This window comes from Ictalurus furcatus, chromosome 12 (genome assembly GCF_023375685.1).
Source record: "Ictalurus furcatus strain D&B chromosome 12, Billie_1.0, whole genome shotgun sequence".
In the NCBI taxonomy this organism is placed as follows: Eukaryota; Metazoa; Chordata; class Actinopteri; order Siluriformes; family Ictaluridae; genus Ictalurus; species Ictalurus furcatus.
In genome coordinates this window covers 1,194,604-1,212,518 of record NC_071266.1, presented here as the reverse complement: position 1 = coordinate 1,212,518, position 17,915 = coordinate 1,194,604, and the positions used below count along the sequence as shown (strand labels likewise).

At 43.6% G+C, this 17,915-nt stretch overlaps 1 protein-coding gene across 1 annotated transcript in view; it reads right to left on the bottom strand.

The window, feature by feature from the left end:
* Positions 1 to 17,915, bottom strand: part of bin1b (bridging integrator 1b) — a 50,022-nt gene that overhangs the window by 3,323 nt on the left and 28,784 nt on the right. The window lies entirely within an intron of this gene.

Sequence of the window (17,915 nt, the reverse complement as noted above, 5' to 3'; positions counted from 1 at the left end):
ATTTCTGTAAAGCTGCTCTGTGATAATGTCCATTGTTAAAAGTGTTACACAAATAATTGAATGGAATTGAAATTATTTAACAACAGCTTGACTAAACTTTTCAAACTATTCAGGTTTAAATATTAAGTCTTGGACACTACATTGAAGGCTATTAGCAGGGGGGTCATTCCATCTCAAGTGGGCCAATGCAGGTTGCTCGACCGTTTTTTATTTTCCTAATAATTTTTCCGAGTGATTACCTCTATGTTTTGGCATTGCACATGGTGAACCGATCACATAGCATTTTGTTATAAGCTACCATTTTCAATGGCAAAAAAAATAAAAAAATAAAAAAGTCCCTTTTTCTTCTTGCCTCATAAACATCAGGCTTTTGGAAGTAACCAAAGCTCCAAAGCTGGTGATAGATTGATATTAGCTAAATAAATTTTTCAGTTAGCAAAAGTTATTTTTTGAAATTTGCAAAGCCATTAACTGTTATTGTTGAGGGCAGTGTACCTCAGAATACTGAACTCTTTTTCTTACACTGGCACAGCACAGGCTTGAGATATTTGCCACTAGCCTGGGTTTGTCACATTGCTGAGCTTGCAAAGCTCAGACTGGAGCAGAGTCTCTTCACTTGAGTGAGTCAGCAACTCATCAATTCCCACTATATACATAATGAATAATAAGCAATAATGCAGAATTCACGCTTGTGGTGTTAGTGCTTGAGATTTCTAGAAGCAATGATGGGCAAGAGTTCTGGATCACTGTATCATCTCAGAGGCAACTGTTAGAACACACATTTTATGTGCAGAATGCACGGTCATGTGTACACAGCTTCTGTTCTGGGTGATTATGAGCTATGTTACGGGATTCAAACTTGTGCAGCCAATGTTTAAGCTTCTGGAATCCAGGGATGACCACCAGCAAGGACAATATTCAACACTGGCTTCAGCAGTGTCTGGAAGTAAATCCATGACCAGCTTGCATGTATTCCTAGCATGCTCCAGACAGTCTATAGACTATGGACTATATTGTGCAAACTACTTTACAGGCAATTCGCTAAAATTTTGCTGCTCACATTGGCTCGTTCACTCCTGGTAGTGAGAAAACGGAAATGATGCAGGATGGATGTGAATGTAAACGGGATCAGACTAAATTGATAGTATTTCAAACAGCATGGAAGAAGAGCCTGCTGAACTACAGAAAATCTCTTAGGCCCAGTTGTTCAAAAAGTTTAATCTAGATCAAAATGATTCAGATTTGGTAATCCCATGTTTTGCTATCAATGATCAGGTAAACCGATCATTTTGTGTTGGTTTTTCAAAGCAACACTGGATTGGATCAACCTGATCTAGATACAAATTTTCAAGATCACCAAATCTAAATTACCAGTTGTGGAGGCGGAGGAGTGGACGAGCGCCGATTTGTTAATGGAGGGCAGAGGCGGAGAAGGTGAGTGTTAAGGAGGGCACACCTGTGGGGAATGTTTCCTAATAAATATTCTCTGTTTCAGCGAGACAAGTCGAGGATAAAAGAGGGAGAGACACATGAGAGAGAGAGAACATGATGGCAAGCGCGAGCTGAGCACTTGTGTGTGTGAAAAACGAAAGAAATCCCAGAATGAAAGAAAAAGTAATAAAGCACCAGAGTGTTAAGCCTGCCTCGGTCTTCCTTCTCCTTGCCAGTCATTAAAGTTGTCACACTGGTGTTGAAGCCCGGTAGAAAAGAAGGTGCCACCATGGAGTTATCACAGCTGGCTGAACTCGTCCGGAACCTCGTCACTCTAAACCAGCACCAGCATCAGGCCAAGGTGCAGCTGCACCGCAATTCGCTTACAAAGATGGGTTAGCAGGACGAACCAGAGGCCTTCCTGGAGCTCTATGAGTGCTCTGCACTGGCATGGGGCTGGCCGTTGGAACAGTGGGCAGCCCGCCTGCTGCGGCTGTTGTCCAGAGAAGCCCAGCTAGCAGCCCAACAGCTGCCGGTCACTAACCTGATAGAGTACCCAGACCTGAAGTGGGTGATTCTGCAGAGAGTCGGCCAGACCCCAGAGCAGCACCGTCAGCATTTCCGGTCCCTGACACTTCACGATGTTGGTCGACCGTTTGCGTTTGCCCAGAAACTCCGTGACGCCTGCCGGACTTGGCTGTTAGCTGAGGGGTGCAGCACAGAGGACGTGATCAACCTGGTGGTCCTAGAGCAGTTCGTCGGTGAATGAGTCCAGTGCATCGCTGGAGGAAGCGGTCCAGCTGGCAGAACACCAAATGGCGGCATATCCTGGGGCAGGCGATCCTCTCAGCTCTTCACTTTCTGCTCTTTCTCTCTCTCTCCCTCATGTTTCTCTTTCTTTTCCCTGTCCTGTCCCTGATCACAGGGGTTGGCTTCCCCAAGACCAACCCCCATACCCGTTTTTTTCCACAGGTGAGGGCCACCGATGGTGCACGTTGTCAGTACTCCACTCCTCTTGTCAGGGATTCCCCTTGGGGATTGTCCCTTGGAGCAGTCATGCAACAAAATACTGAAGCACGCCTTTGACCGAGTGAGAGTAATCGATTTTCAGTAGGTCCAGCCGAATGCTGTGCTCTCCCACTCCTATTTTTCAGTAATTCACGATAGATTATATCGAGTGACACAGGACGCTCAGACACAAGAATAGATCAGGAATAGTTGGTTCTGCGGAGCAGTTGGGAATTGGTATTCCAGGCGGCTCACCATAATCCCATGGCAGGGCACTTAGGGCAGGGGAAAACACTGAGCCGACTCCTGGCCCACTTTTATTGGCCAGGCATTCGTGGCGATGTATGCTGGTGGTGTGCGGCATGCTGTGAATGCCAGCTGGTGAATCCACCGGCCACTCCAAAAGTGCCGTTGTGCCCATACGTAGTCTTACTGGGCTACACAATGCAATACCCAGAAGCGGCTACACTCCACAGCATTTCGGCACGGAATATTGCGGAGGCACTCTTCCTCCCTGGCTGGATGGCTCTTCCTCCTCTTATCTCCCATGTAGGGAGCCCAAAAGAGATCCTCACTGACCAGGGCACGTCGTTCATGTCATGAACACTACACTAGCTGTATGGGATGTTGGGGATTAAATCAGTTCGCACCACCGTTTATTGTTATCGTTATTCATCCACAAACAGACAGCTGGTGGGATATTTTAATCAAACGCTTAAGAACATGATCTGTAAGTTCGTTCACGATGATGCGCAAAATTGGGATAAGTGGTTACGGCCCCTGCTATTTGCAGTATGAGAGGTCCCAGAAGCCTCCATGGGGTTTTCCCTTTTTGAATAATTATATAGCGTGCTTGACATGTTTCAAGAAAATTGGGAGGAAGGACCTTCAAAGAGTAAGAATGAAATTCAATATGTTCTTGACCTTAGAGAAAAACTCCACACCCTCTCCCCAGTCGCACAAGCCTCATAGAACACCACATTGATACAACCCCAAGGTTGGTACGTAGCTGCCCATATCAGCTGTCCGAACACAAAAAATGTAGTACGGGATATGGGGCTATGCTCGACATGCGGGGTAATCGAGGAATCCCACAGTGACTGGAGCAGCCCAGTGGTTTTGATCCCCAAGGCCGATGGGATGGTCCAATACTGTGTTTGGATTGTAGAAAAGTCAACGTGGTGTCTAAATTCGATGCATACCCAATGCCATGCATTGACAAAACGCAAGATCGGTCAGGAGCGGCTCACTTTTACTCACCTTAACTCCCATGTCCTATGAAAAAACTGCCTTTTCCACTCCGTGTGCATTATACCAATTCGTGAACCTTCCTTTTGGGTTGTTTGGGGTGCCTGCGATGTTCCCGTGGCTCATGGACAAGATGCTCTGTCTGTACATGGCCTCTGTGGCTGCTTATTTAGATGATATTATTTACAATAATGATTGGCTGCGATACATGCAGCAATTAAGAGTGGGGGGGGGGGGGGGGCTCACGGTAAACCCGAAAAAGTGCGCAATTGGACGGGTGGAAGGGGTATCTGGGCTTGGCTCATGGGGAGGTGCATCCCCAAATTAATAAAACCGCAGCAATTGCGAACTGCCCAAGGCCCAAGACCAAAAAGGAGGTGAGACAGCTGTGTGGCTGGCTGGCTATTATCGTAGGTTCATGCCTAATTATACGGGTGTCACCAGCCCACTGACTGATCTCACAAGAAAGGGGGCACCAGACCCGGTCCAGTGGATGGAGCCGTGCCAACAGGCATTCACTCAGGTGAAAGCAGCACTGTGTGGGGCGGACAACTCCTACATTCTCCTAACTTCTGCCTCACTTTTATTTTGCAGACGGGTGCATCGGACAGGGGGTTGGGGACTGGTATACTATTGTCCCAGGTGGAAGAGGGGGTGGAACGCCCCGTGCTGTACATATGCTATAAGCTCTCCATGCGAGAGACAAAGTACAGCTAGATAGAGAAGGCGTGCCTGGTGATCAAATGGGTGTCCCTCACCCTCCGGTATGATGGCTGTCGTGGATCTCCTCTCTTGGCGGGGGGGGGGGGGGATGGGGGCGGGGTTGTCAGCAGGATGGATGGCTCCCCGGCCTGAGTTGGGTGGTGAGGATATGTGGAGGTGGGGGAGTGGACGAGCGCCGATTTGTGAATGGAGAGTGGAGCGGAGAAAGCGAGTGGAAAGGAAGGCACACCTGTGGGGTATTTTTGTTAATGAATATTCGCTGTTTAAGTGAGATGAGGTGAGGATAAAAGAGGGAGAGATACATGCAGAGATACATACAGAGAGAGAGAGAGAGATAGAACACCAAGTGTGAGGCGAGCTGAGCTGTGTGTGTGTGTGTGTGTGTGTGTGAAAAAGGAAAGAAACCCCATAACGCAATAAAAAGTAGGAGGACAGTGTTAAGCCTGCCTGTCTTCCTTCTCCTTGCCCATTGTTAAAATTGTCACATCAGTGCTCTAAATGGGACTACATACAGTATCACAGCGTAGGCTACTAGCTATGTAAAGAACAACAGGCAGAATGCATGGGGTCACTTTAAATGTTTTTATTTGAAGATACAGAAAACAGCACAATAAAACAATACAAACATCCCCTTTATTTTTAAATTTATTTTAAACAGTCAGACCCCTCATCTGACCCACAACAAAAACCCAAACAAACAAATCTACATTATTCACAAATACATTGTGGATAGTTTGGATCATAAAAAGTCTAAATGTTGAATAGTAAACAAAATAAGATTGTTCAGAGTTCTTCATGTGTGGAGAGCAATAAGGGATGCAATTGTTAGAAACTACTTTTGACTGGTTCATATCTGATTGTGTTATTGTAATTAATATACAGTGACAAATGAGTTAAAATGAAATGTATTATATTTGTTTTATACTGACAGCTGTTTGAGGGATTATTTATGGGGACAAAATATAAAGGCTTATAGTCTAATGTATACTTTATTTACTTTATTATTGTAACGGTTAAACAAAATCAAGCATATAAATAAATGTCCATACTACATTAAAGTTAAATAAGCATAAAGCAAGATGTCTTTAGGTCAGGACTTTGATCAAACATGTGAAGTTTGGAGCAGATTGGCCATTGTATGTTTGAGTTATAACAACTTCCTGTTTCATGGGGAAACGTCAAAATTTGTGAGACCACCACGCCCACGCTGTGCAGCGAAAACTCAAAAGCTTCACAATTTAGCATTATCAAGGCCTTTAGATGAGACTGATTGTATTGGCATGTTATACGTTTATCGAATTTCGTACATGAAGGTGAAACAATGTTGTCGGGCAACTGGACAAGTGCAAGTAGTTTTTCACTTTAACTTTTTCTACCGTCAAATCCAGGGATGGTAGATGGAACTGTACCTACTGGCCTTAGAGACTGTTAGGACCACAGTACCAACTTTAATGTCTTCTTTCTCTTTATTCCACTTCTGGCAGGCTTGCCAGGTAGGCAGAAAGTCATGAATGAAATGTTTCCAAAAATTATCACTGAGAATCTGACTATGTCTACATATTTTATCCCTGAGCAGGTCGTATTCAGGGAAAACCAAATGTGGTAGAGAGGAGTCGGGCCGCCTCATCAATAAGGAGTTTGGGGTTACTGCATCTGGATCCGCAACATCGCTGGATACATAACCCAAACATCTTGAGTTTAAGATTCCTTCAATCTTGAATAATACAGTTCTTAACACCTCTTTGGTGACAACCTGAGGACCTAACGTGGGTTCACAGGGCTGTCCTCACAGATCTCACACTAGGAGGTTTGAACCGGATTCTTTGATTGGGAGATGTTTCTTTTTATTTTCTTTCTGTTTGAAACAAAATTGCAAGTTACTTTTTAAAAAAAAAAAAAAAAAAAAAAAAAAAACATGGGTTGTGCATGGGTACATGTGTACACTGCTCATCTTTGTGGATGAATCTGATGGTTTGAGGTATTCGTACGAGTTTATTAACTCCAATACTTGACAACGGAGGTGGCAGCATATACGGTTTTCTTGGAGTAGAGGTGAGTTTCTCTCTCTCATAGGTAGCAGAAAATAAGTGCAATTTACCACATTGACCATAGCAAAAAAAAAAAAAAAACATCCTAGTAAACTCGAAACATAGCTGAGTCAAGTGAAGACATGTGCTTATGTTACCTAGCTACCTATTGAGCCACTGAAATGTCTTACCTGTTCAGCAGAAAAAAAAAGCCATCCCTGCATTAGTCTTCAATCCCTTGAGATCTTTGAGTTTTCACCACCTCTCAAAAGACATGCCAATATTTATTCATTTTAGCACAGGCTCTGTTGTTTTCCCTTTATAACTGCAGGCTCTCTGCAGTTCGAGGCTTCTTGGTTTTGACAACAGCTGATTCCATAGATATAAACGATGATTGTTTAGAACTGTCCAGATTAAAAGCAGCCATCTGAATGATGTTTAAATTCTAAGGAATTCTTGTAAGGACAAGCTACACCATCCTCAGCCCCAACGTAGGAGCCGGCTCTTTTTCTTTCTGTTTATGGACGTGATGTAACCATGCAAATGTCTGTTAAAGACTGGTGTCTGTAGTCAGTTGGAACAGCTAATAATTACATCAGTATGTTTATGTTATTTGAGCCTGATTAAATAAAGTGTCTGGCTGCTCTTCTTTCATTTAAGGGTGCTTCAGATGATTAGTAGTGAAGTCTTCACTTATGTGCATGCATGATTATACTGAACTACTGCTTGCACATCTAAATCTGCACCACTGAAAAAGAGAGTTGCTACAATCCCATAGACTTCTGTAGGAATCAGAGAATGTAGAAGAGACATGTGACATGGGGCAACTGATAGTTCCAAACACTGAATAGTTTCAGCACTGAACCCCATTCATTTCACCGAGACAAGATGGCGGCGCGTGCACAACGCAAGGCTCAGCGTCTTACCAGATTTCAGATAATAGTGATAATTTACCTGGTTATTACTCACATGCTCGGTAGTTTCAGTTCTGCGAACTTCATTTACAACAGTCAGACACTTTTGGACATCAACTATCGGTGTTCCAACATAACTTTGGACTATCCTTTTGATTTCGGTGATCACCCTCCGGACCTACGGAGAACAGAGCGGTCTAGCATTTCACTCATACCTGGCAGAAGTGCACGTCAGCGGCGTAAAGACCGTAAACAAAGGCAGGGGACGTGCGGAGGGCTGCGTGCTAAGCTAACTGTAAACCCTCATCGCCCAGCTATTCCGAGCATCTTCCTCGCCAATGTACGGTGTCTGATGAACAAACTGGACGAATTAAAGATCTGGACCCTCGCACAGAGATGGCTTATGGACTGTAATCTCATGTTCTTCACGGAAACATGGCTACCCAACGATGTGCAAAACAGCGTGGTGGACTTGGATGGGCGCTCTATCTTCAGGGCCGACAGAGTGGCAGCTACATCAGGTAAAAGCAAGGGCGGTGGAGTATGCATTTATGTAAACAAATCATGGTGCATGGACTCAGTCATTGTAAATACCCACTGCTCTGTTGATTTGGAGTTCCTGATTATTAAGTGCAGGCCATTCTACCTACCACGTGAGTTTACATGCATCATTGCTGCAGCATTCTATGCTCCGCTGGATGCTAATGCAAAAGTGGCCATGAAAGAACTTTGGGCTACTATTAGCAAGCTACAAACCTTGCACCCGGATGGGGCCTTCATTGTCGCTGGGGACTTTAATCACTGCACCTTAAAATCTGTTCTCCCGAAATTTCATCAGAACATTGCCTGTTCCACAAGACGGCATAAAACATTGGACCACGTATACACCAGCGTGACTGATGCCTACAAAGTTACATCCCTCCCCCACCTAGGGCAGTCGGACCAGCTTTCTTTGTTCCTGCTCCCAAAGTACACCCCGGTCATCAAATGTGTGAAACCCACAATGAGGACCGTCAAGATCTGGCTGGAAGGTGCTGACTCCAACAACATGCACACTGGAACATGTTTGCTGCCCAGGTCACCACAACCACACAGATTAACATTGATACTTATACCAACTCTGTCCTAGAGCACATCATGTGGGCAGAGTTACAACAAACACACACACAAAAAAAAAAATCTACCCCAATCAGAAGCCCTGGATGAATAGAGAAGTTCTGAGCTCCTGCTCAAAGCCAGAAATGTAGCCTTCAGGTCTGGAGATCGGGAGGCTTACAGCTCTGCCAGGACCAATCTGAGGAGGGGAATCTGCCAGGCCAAACATACATATAAAATGAGGATTGAAGAGCACTTCAACTCCTCGATCCCCGGCGTATGTGGCAAGGCATACAGACCCTGACGGACTTCAAAACACCCAGCACGGTGCCTCCCGCCAACTCTGCCTCCCTCCCTGATGAGCTCAACCACTTCTATGCTCGCTTTGACAGAGACAACAAGGAGACCCCCTCAAAGTGGTTCTCCCACCAGTTGATCAGCCTCTCACACTCTCCATCACAGATGTTTGCGCTACTCCGAGCAAGGTGAATGCACGGAAGGCAGCCGGCCCGGATGGAATAGCTGGGCGAGTGCTCCAGAGCCTGCGCGGTGCAGCTGGCTGGGGTCTTTACGGACATTTTCAATCTGTCCCTGGCTCAGGCAACGGTCCTCACCAGTTTGAAGACTGACATCACTGTGCCAGTACCAAAGCACTCCACTGCCTCGGCCCTCAATGACTTCTGTCCAGTTGCACTCACCCCCATCATTGCAAAGTGCTTAGAGAAACTGGTCCAATCACACTTAAAATCCTGTCTCCCTGCCACATTGGATCCACATCAGTTTGCCTATTGCCACAATAGGTCAACAGAGGATGCCATCTCTACGGCACTCCACTCTGCATTGACCCATCTAGACAGTCAAAACTCGTACGTCAGAATGCTGTTTACTGACTTCAGTTCAGCATTTAACACTGTAATCCCCTCTAAGTTGATCTCCAAGCTCAGCCAGCTTGGTATCAGCACTTCACTCTGCAACTGGACTCTGGACTTTCTAACTAACAGGCCCCAGTCTGTTAAGTTAGACAACCTCTCCTCCTCCATCATCACCCCGAATGTGCCACAAGGTTGCGTGCTGAGCCCGCTTCTGTACTCCCTGTTCACCCATGACTGCATTACTGTTTATGGCTCCAACTCCATAATCAAGCACAGATGACACCATGATGATAGGCCTGATCAAGGACGACAGTGAGACAGCCTATAGGGATGAGGTTCAGCACTTGGCCAGGTGGTGTGCCACAAATAACCTGGAACTTAATATCAAGAAGACAAAAGAGATCATCGTGGACTTCAGGCAGACTGGAAGTCAAGCACTGACCCCCATCTACATCAGTGGAGCTGTGGTGGAGCGTGTGCCTGGTTTCAAGTTCCTTGGCATCCACATCTCAAATGATCTCACCTGGTCCCTTAACGCATCCACCATAGTCAAAAAGGCACAGCAGTGCCTTTACTTCCTAAAGAGCCTCAAAAAAGCACACCTGTGTCCTAGGATCCTGGTGGACTTCTATCGCTGTACCATTGAGAGCATACTCACTAACTGCATCTCAGTCTGGTACGGCAACCGCTCCGCTTCCAACTGCAAAGCACTCCAGAGGGTAGTTAAAACTGCCCAACGAATAACTGGCGCCCAGCTACCCACCATTGATAACATCTACCGCAAGCGTTGCCTGGGACGGGCAAAAAACATCATTAAGGATGCCTCCCACCCTAACAATGGACTTTTCACACTCCTCCCTTCCGGCAGGCGCTACAGGAGTCTACATTCCTGCACAAGTAGGCTCAGGAAGAGCTTCTTCCCCGAGGCTGTGACCCTGCTAAACTCAAACCCTCCACTCTAAAATTCCTCACCTTGCATTATACTGCACTGCTCGGTACTTTATTGGACAGTTATTTATTGGATAGTTACTTGCACTCTTCATATTTGCATTATCTGTACATTCACACTATTTAACAATGTTCTGTATATATAACATATGACATGTTCTGTGTGTGTAATATATATATATATATATATATATATATATATATATATATATATATATATATATATACACACACATACACACACACACACACACACACACGTGTGTTACTTGCACTATTCATAGTTGCACTACCTGAACAACCTCACTGTTTAACTATGTTCTGTACATATATCATCCAATTGTACATACGTTGATGTTCATACTGTACATACCTCTCATCTGCAATCCCTACTGTCTATATTTTAATATATTCACTGATACCGGTTTTTTTTTTTTAACGCCACTGTACATATTACTTGTATTACACTTACGCTGCAATACTTACTCCTGCACTTTCTGCATATTATATTTATATATATATATATATATATATATATATATATAGTCGCGACGGGCAGAGAGCCGGCACACACAAGAAGGAAATCGCTCCTTCTCCAACTGCCGCACCGGCACGACGTGGGCAGCTTCGTGCCGAACATTCCGCCAGCCGGAAGGACCGCCGCGGCGGGGCGGGACCGACGCGACGCCGGCCAGCGATTGGCGGACCCAACGGAGAAATTCCACCACTCAGGCGACGGCGGAGGAGGATAAAAGGGCGCGCTTCCGGCCGTACGAGAGGAGAGAAGACCGTAGCGACAAGACAGACTCCGTGCGTGTTTCCCAGCGACATAGCGACTCGCAATCACCGAGCACGACGGGAACCTCACGCCCCACGCTAATATCTCTCTCTCTCTCTCTCTCTCTCTCTCTCTCTCTCTCTCTCTCTCTCTCTCTCTCTCTCCCCACAAAAGGTGCAAGCGCGGACGAGATCGCCGGGTGGTGAGAGTCCCACCTACGGAGGACGCCGGCCCGGGAAAACCCTCGCCCCCGTCTCGGGAATCCCGCCTCCGCCACGAGTAGGCTACACCGGCAGTCACGCCTCCACAAGCCCCGCACTCATCCCCTCACAACCCACTCACTTCACCCTTGCACCAATAAACCACCGTTTGTGAACGTACTTCTGCTTCCTGTGGGTCTGTACGCCGCCCTTCCCCGGGCTAATTCCTCACTATATATATATATATATATATATTTTTTCTTTGCCATGAGGTGCCATGTTGAACTTCCAGTGACCAGTATGAGGGAGTGTGAGAGCGATGACACCAAATTTAACACACCTGCTCCCCATTCACACCTGAGACCTTGTAACACTAACAAGTCACATGACACTGGGGAGGGAAAATGGCTAATTGGGCCCAATTTGGACATTTTCACTTAGGGGTGTACTCACTTTTGTTGCCAGAGGTTTAGACATTAATGGCTGTGTGTTGAGTTATTTTGAGGGGACAGCAAATTTACACTGTTACACAAGCTGTACACTCACTACTTTACATTGTAGAAAAGTGTCATTTCTTCAGTGTCGTCACATGAAAAGATAAAATCAAATATTCACAAAAATGTGAGGGGTGTCTTCACTTTTGTGAGATACTGTATGTGTCACGTGAAATTCCAGACAAAATTTCCCTATGAAATTTCACCAAACACACTCATTGAGAAATCAGTAGTAGGACCTGACAGGATATAAACTAAGCAACAAACTATGTTACACATGTTATACATCAAAACAACCGACTCAGTGAGGAGAATTTCATTATGGGGATGACCATACCCTCAACTCAGTGTGCAGTAATGCATTATAGATATTTTAGTGACGTCACATACACAATAACCCCCAAAATAATTGGAATCACAAACCTCAACATAGACATGTGACATATCAAAACACTCCGCTCAATGAGAATTGCATTATGGGTATTCTAGTGATGTCACATGTGCTGCTGCATGTAGGTGTCGAATTTTCCACGGGCAAGCACCACTCACATTTTCTTTAGAAAATGTAAAAAAAAATTTTTAAAGTTATTATTACTATTCGAAGACCCAAAATTTCTAAATGCTACTCCTTCCAGAGCTTTCAAGTTACATGCACCAAACTCACCACAGACATTCAACCTATTCTGACTTGGTGTACTATGACTTTTCTAAGTGATCGGAATTGCGATCACGGAAATTCAAAATGGACAAAATTCCCATTGACTTGACGGTTATAACTCCTTGAGCTTTCAAGCTACTTCTTCCACACTCAGGAGTGTTCGCCTTGGTCCAGAGAATCAGGAAATCCCATTTGGGAATGGATCCCACATGCACGTCGCATGGAATTTCTCATCGGATTTCCCAATACACAGTAATGTAAAAATGAGTCAAGAGGAGCAAAAGAGGACATAAACTAATCACCAAACTACTGCAGCCGTGTCATACATCAAAACGATTAGCTCAGTGAGGATAATTGCATTATGTGGGATGACAATACCATCAACTCAGTGTGCAGAAATGCGTTATGGGTATTTTAATGACATCAAGTGCAGGTTAACCCCCAAAATAAGTGGAATCAATAAAGTACTACAACATATGCAAGTGACACATCAAAAAACTCAGCTCAATGAGGAGGATTGCATTATGGGTATTCTAGTGATGTCATGTGATGCCACATGCATGTTAACCCCCAAAATATGTGGAATCACAAAACTACCTCAACACAGACATGTGACATATCAAAACACTCTGCTCAATGAGGAAAACTGCATTATGGGTAGTCTAGTGATGTCACGTGACATCACGTGCATGTTAACCCCCACCCTAGCAATCCAACTTTAGCAGTATTGGCCTATCTAGCCAACTCTACAAGTGCCATATATCCATCCATCCATCCATCCATCCATCTCTAGAAGTATTGGAACCCTATCTATCCATCTCTAGAAGTATTGGCCTTTTTATCTAAATCTACAAGTACTGACACCCTATCTATGCAACGCTAGAAGTATTGGCACCCATTTTATCTAACTCTACAATATTGGTACCCTCTCTATCTGTCTCTCTTTCTTTCTTAAAACTGCACATTACCTTCAGATTTCAAATTGATAACTATTTTAAACTTTCAGATTGGCTTTGTCAAGCCAACAAGCCAAGTTTGTCGTGATGAAGTTTACCTATCTAGTTCTTGCCTTTTCTCAACCCTGATTGGTTTTTGGAGCTATCAGCATAACAATGACTACACTGTCAGAGCTACAGGTAACCTGGCCTCCAAAGCTGGAGACAGACTACCATAAATTTCTTATTTTTTCCAACTGTTTGAGTGGGGCCTCCCTTGGCACTTCAGCTCAGCTCCACAGCCTGACATCTCCTGGTTAGTGGGCCTGTTGCTAAACCACTCATAGCTAACCTATGTCAGTCAATGGATCAATAACTAGTAGCCAACTGAGATCATACCCGAGATCTTCTCTCCACTGAGCCATTTGTGCTTATTTTTATTTTCACTCAGCATTCATTTAGTTTACATATCCACCACTATCTTAAGAGAAGCAGGCCTGTGGCTTCACTTGCTATCATATCCAGGTGTGTTTCCCTCAGATTAGTGCTCCATGTAGTTAATCACCAAATTGCTGGTTTCCCCTATATGCATAGTCTGGGCTCCAAGTACCTAATAAGCTAGAATGTAGGATTTACATTTGTGTGATCAATGTCTAAGCTCTCTGGAAGTTGAGGATAAGGCATTATGTGTTCAATGCCTCACGAGTGACCATCTTGGAGAAACAATTGTCAGACCAGACATTTCAGTTGTGGACTGTATAGTGATGGCATGCTCATTCTGCAGATTTAGACCCTGCTAGCCATAAATATTCATAGACAGTGATGACTGACAAGCACAGAGTCCCCCTCGAAGCATGTAGATAACCTAGCATCAGATATGGCTTTGCTGAAATCACTTGTTTTTAGAACTGAAGCCATGTACAGCAGAAACTCACAGCCTTTAACAGAGCCATCCACATATCCTGATAGCCAATCCACTATCCCACTCCTCAGCCTATGAGAGATATGATGTCAGTGGCCATGTCTGGGAGACGATTTAATCCGATGGTGAACTGATGATTGAAACGACAGTCAAACTTTGGCTCCATCAGTATCCAGAAGTGGATCTTCCTCTAGCAGTTCAAATGCTCAGCTGGCAAGCTCTGACAGCCTCCCTCAAAACAGTGGCAGCCCAAATTGGATTGAATGCTGACACACACCTCATAGCTCCAAATAAATATTTTATGCAGTCCCAGCCAAAAAGGTTTTTACTGTGCCACAGTGCAAATACTACATTGACAGTATTATAAAGTAGGCTCTAGTGTTGGTCCTAATTTTAATTCCTAAAATGAAGAAAAAAAAATTCTATCAGCAGGGTTTATGATATTTACTACATTAAGAAGTACATTTCACATTTTACATGAAATTCAAGACTGGAATCACCAAATGCTAATGTTTAGGGGTGGGTGATATGACTACAATCTTATTTCACAATAACGATACATTTTCTCAGGTAGGTCTTGTGGTAGTATTCAAGTAAGAAATACTATGGAAATACACGACAGCAATTAAATGTAAAATAAAACAGACTTCACTGTATGACATATACATATGAGTGAGTGAGTGATTTTCTCTTTGTCTTTTGTTGTTTGATTAACATTAATGTCAAACACAGCAGCAGGTTTATTAGACTGCTGTCACTTTAAGACCTAATGCACAGATCCAGTATACTGTATTGATACACACATTCACTTAAGACATAACCGACTGTGTTTGCATGAATACTTGGCCAGACCTGCATTTTGACATGATGTCTGTGTATTTATTTGACCGTCCAAGCATAATAATATGCTAAAGAAAACTTAGAACGCTGCTTACATAGTTCCGGTAAAATCTCAGCCGTGACTTTACTTCTTTATAGCGCGTTCCTATAGCTCAGTGTACTAGCGGCAAAACTCTTCCATACGATTCATTCACAGCGATTAAACTATATTTGTTTATTTATATTTATATTTATATATATATATATATATATATATATATATATATATATATATATATATATATATTACACACACACACACACACACACGTAATGGCTTCAAGAAAGTTAAAGTATCAAGGTGGGAAGACAGTAGTTCGGCCAAACACTGAAGCGTTCCGTTACGTGAGACCTGGTCAAAGTTCAACTCTTAGAGTCTTCCATGTTTAAATGCATTGCTATATATATTTTTACTCTGCACCAATGATTAAAATTTAATTTAATGTAGGTTAATTTATTTTATTTATTTTTTAAACTCAAGTAAAAGTACTGATTTAACTATACTCAAAAAGGTACAATTACAGTGAACCATGTACTCAAGTTGTCATGGACTGGAAGAGGTGGATACAAATGCCGATAACTTATTGCATAAAGTAAATTTTAATTAGATAAATAAATACAAAGACAGGTATGAACTGTCAGAAACGGAGACATAGCTAGATTTGCTAGTCGGATATAGCATGAGAATACTCACCCTCAAAAGTTGTCGATGTAACTCGAAATATATCATTTGAAGCCCTTCATCATTCACAGAAATCTGGGGAAGCTCTTGTAAACAGTGAGTGTAATATGTCACACTCTCCCGTGCCATCTTCACACAGTTATTGCCAATGGCGAAAACGGCTTCCGGTGCGGCACCGGATGTAACTGAGCTGGCGGAAACAAAATGCAGAAGCGATCGTGCATAGAGTCCATTCGGGGTGCTTCTCAATACTCAAATTGATGCTTCCTCGCTCCTCCATCCTCCAGCCCGTGACCGGAAATTGATCGACGTCAACCATCTTGAAGGACATATCAATTCTCTAAATACACCGCGAGGAGGCGAGGAACGAGGAGTGAGGAAGCTAGGAGCGAGGATACACAGGTGTATCCTATGCGGAAGTGTTTCTTGTCGAAAACCCTGATGCACGTATAAAGTCCCCTCCTCCTTTACATCTGTCACAATCTCAAACAAAAAGTCCTGTGATATGATGGTATTTTGTGTGAAATATAATTAAATAATATGCTTACAATGAGGACTGCAATTAATTGATGCTTGCATGTTTGGATATGCAAAGCTGCGATAATTTATGCACTGTTTATTAATTCATTGTTTTAATTAATGCATTTCACATACTATTTTGTATGCATTTTTCTTCATTATGAATGTTATTAACCAAACTCCAACAACATAACAGCAGATCAAAAAAATAAGCATAACGGCAGATCCCTGAAGCGCAGTGAGGTAATCCAGCTGAGCACAGTCGTCATTAATTGACATCGCTTTGAAGTGACGCTTGAGAGAGCGAAAATATTCCATTCGACTTGCTTCGATTCCGCTCTCCTCGCGTCTCATCCTTGCATCCTAAAGGGATGGAGCAAAGACACGAGGAAAGGAAACAAGGATGCGCAAATAAAAATGAGAAGCACCCTCGGTACTTGCACGGTGAGGCGGCTTTCTGTGGACGTGTTTCAAGTGCGTCAGGCAGGGAGACATTCATACAGTTCCTGTTATCTTAATTACGTGATGTTATTTATTTATCATCTTTCTTTTCATGTCACGCATGACGCAGACTCGACTGTACTCGGGGAAAAAATTTCAAAATGTCAAAAATGTCCGAGTCAGTGTCACATACAAATTTACCCAAGTACATGACAAGTCCGAGTTCCTTCATAATTGGACTCGATTCCGGACTCAAGTCCGAGTGCGGGATCGAGTAACCCAACTCTATCCATCTGCAGTTTTATTTCACCTCATTATGAGACGAATTCCTGTAATAGTTAACTAGGGTTAGCATGGTTTGAGTAGTGTTAGCAATTCTTAATGTGGGCTGAAATGCAATAGATACAGGGAATGATGTGCACAACTCCGGCGGCACCGCTTGGCAAGTACCTGTACTGTGCCTCTTGCTCCCGTGAATCAATACTTTACATTACTTAATACATTAGTTAATACCACATGTGTAACCTGGCTTGGGAATTGGGGGCTATAGCCCCGAAAACTTTTTCTTTAGCCCTGAATAATTCTCCACTTGGAGCGGTTTATCAAAACGTAACTGAACGTCAATAAATGAAGACGGCAGTGTTGTAATTTTGTATCTTCAGTAAACGGAGTGTTGTATTTTATCTTCACTGAACAGAGGCAAGACCAGTTAGTCAGTGTTTACTGGAAATACCAGTGTCTTATTGACTGACAGGTCTCAATTCTGCCAAATGCTAGCTCACACAGAAAGTGTGAGGGGGAAAAAAAAAGAAGATATTTATATATCTTTGTGTGTGTGTGTGTGTGTGTGTGTGTGTGTGTGTGTGTGTGTGTGTGTGTGTGTGTGTGTGTGTGTGTGTGTATATATATATATATATATACACACACACACACACACACACACACACACACAAAGGGGTTGAAACACAAACATTGTCTCTTGCTGAACCAGGAGAACAAGGTGTGTAAATGTCTCAATGTAAATGCGTTCCAAGTTATGTGAACATGATCTGAGCAGAGCATAAGGACAGATAGCGCACTCTGCATGGCACTGTAGCAGCTAAACCCATACAGTGATAGTTTAGTTGTGCCTCCCCTTGTC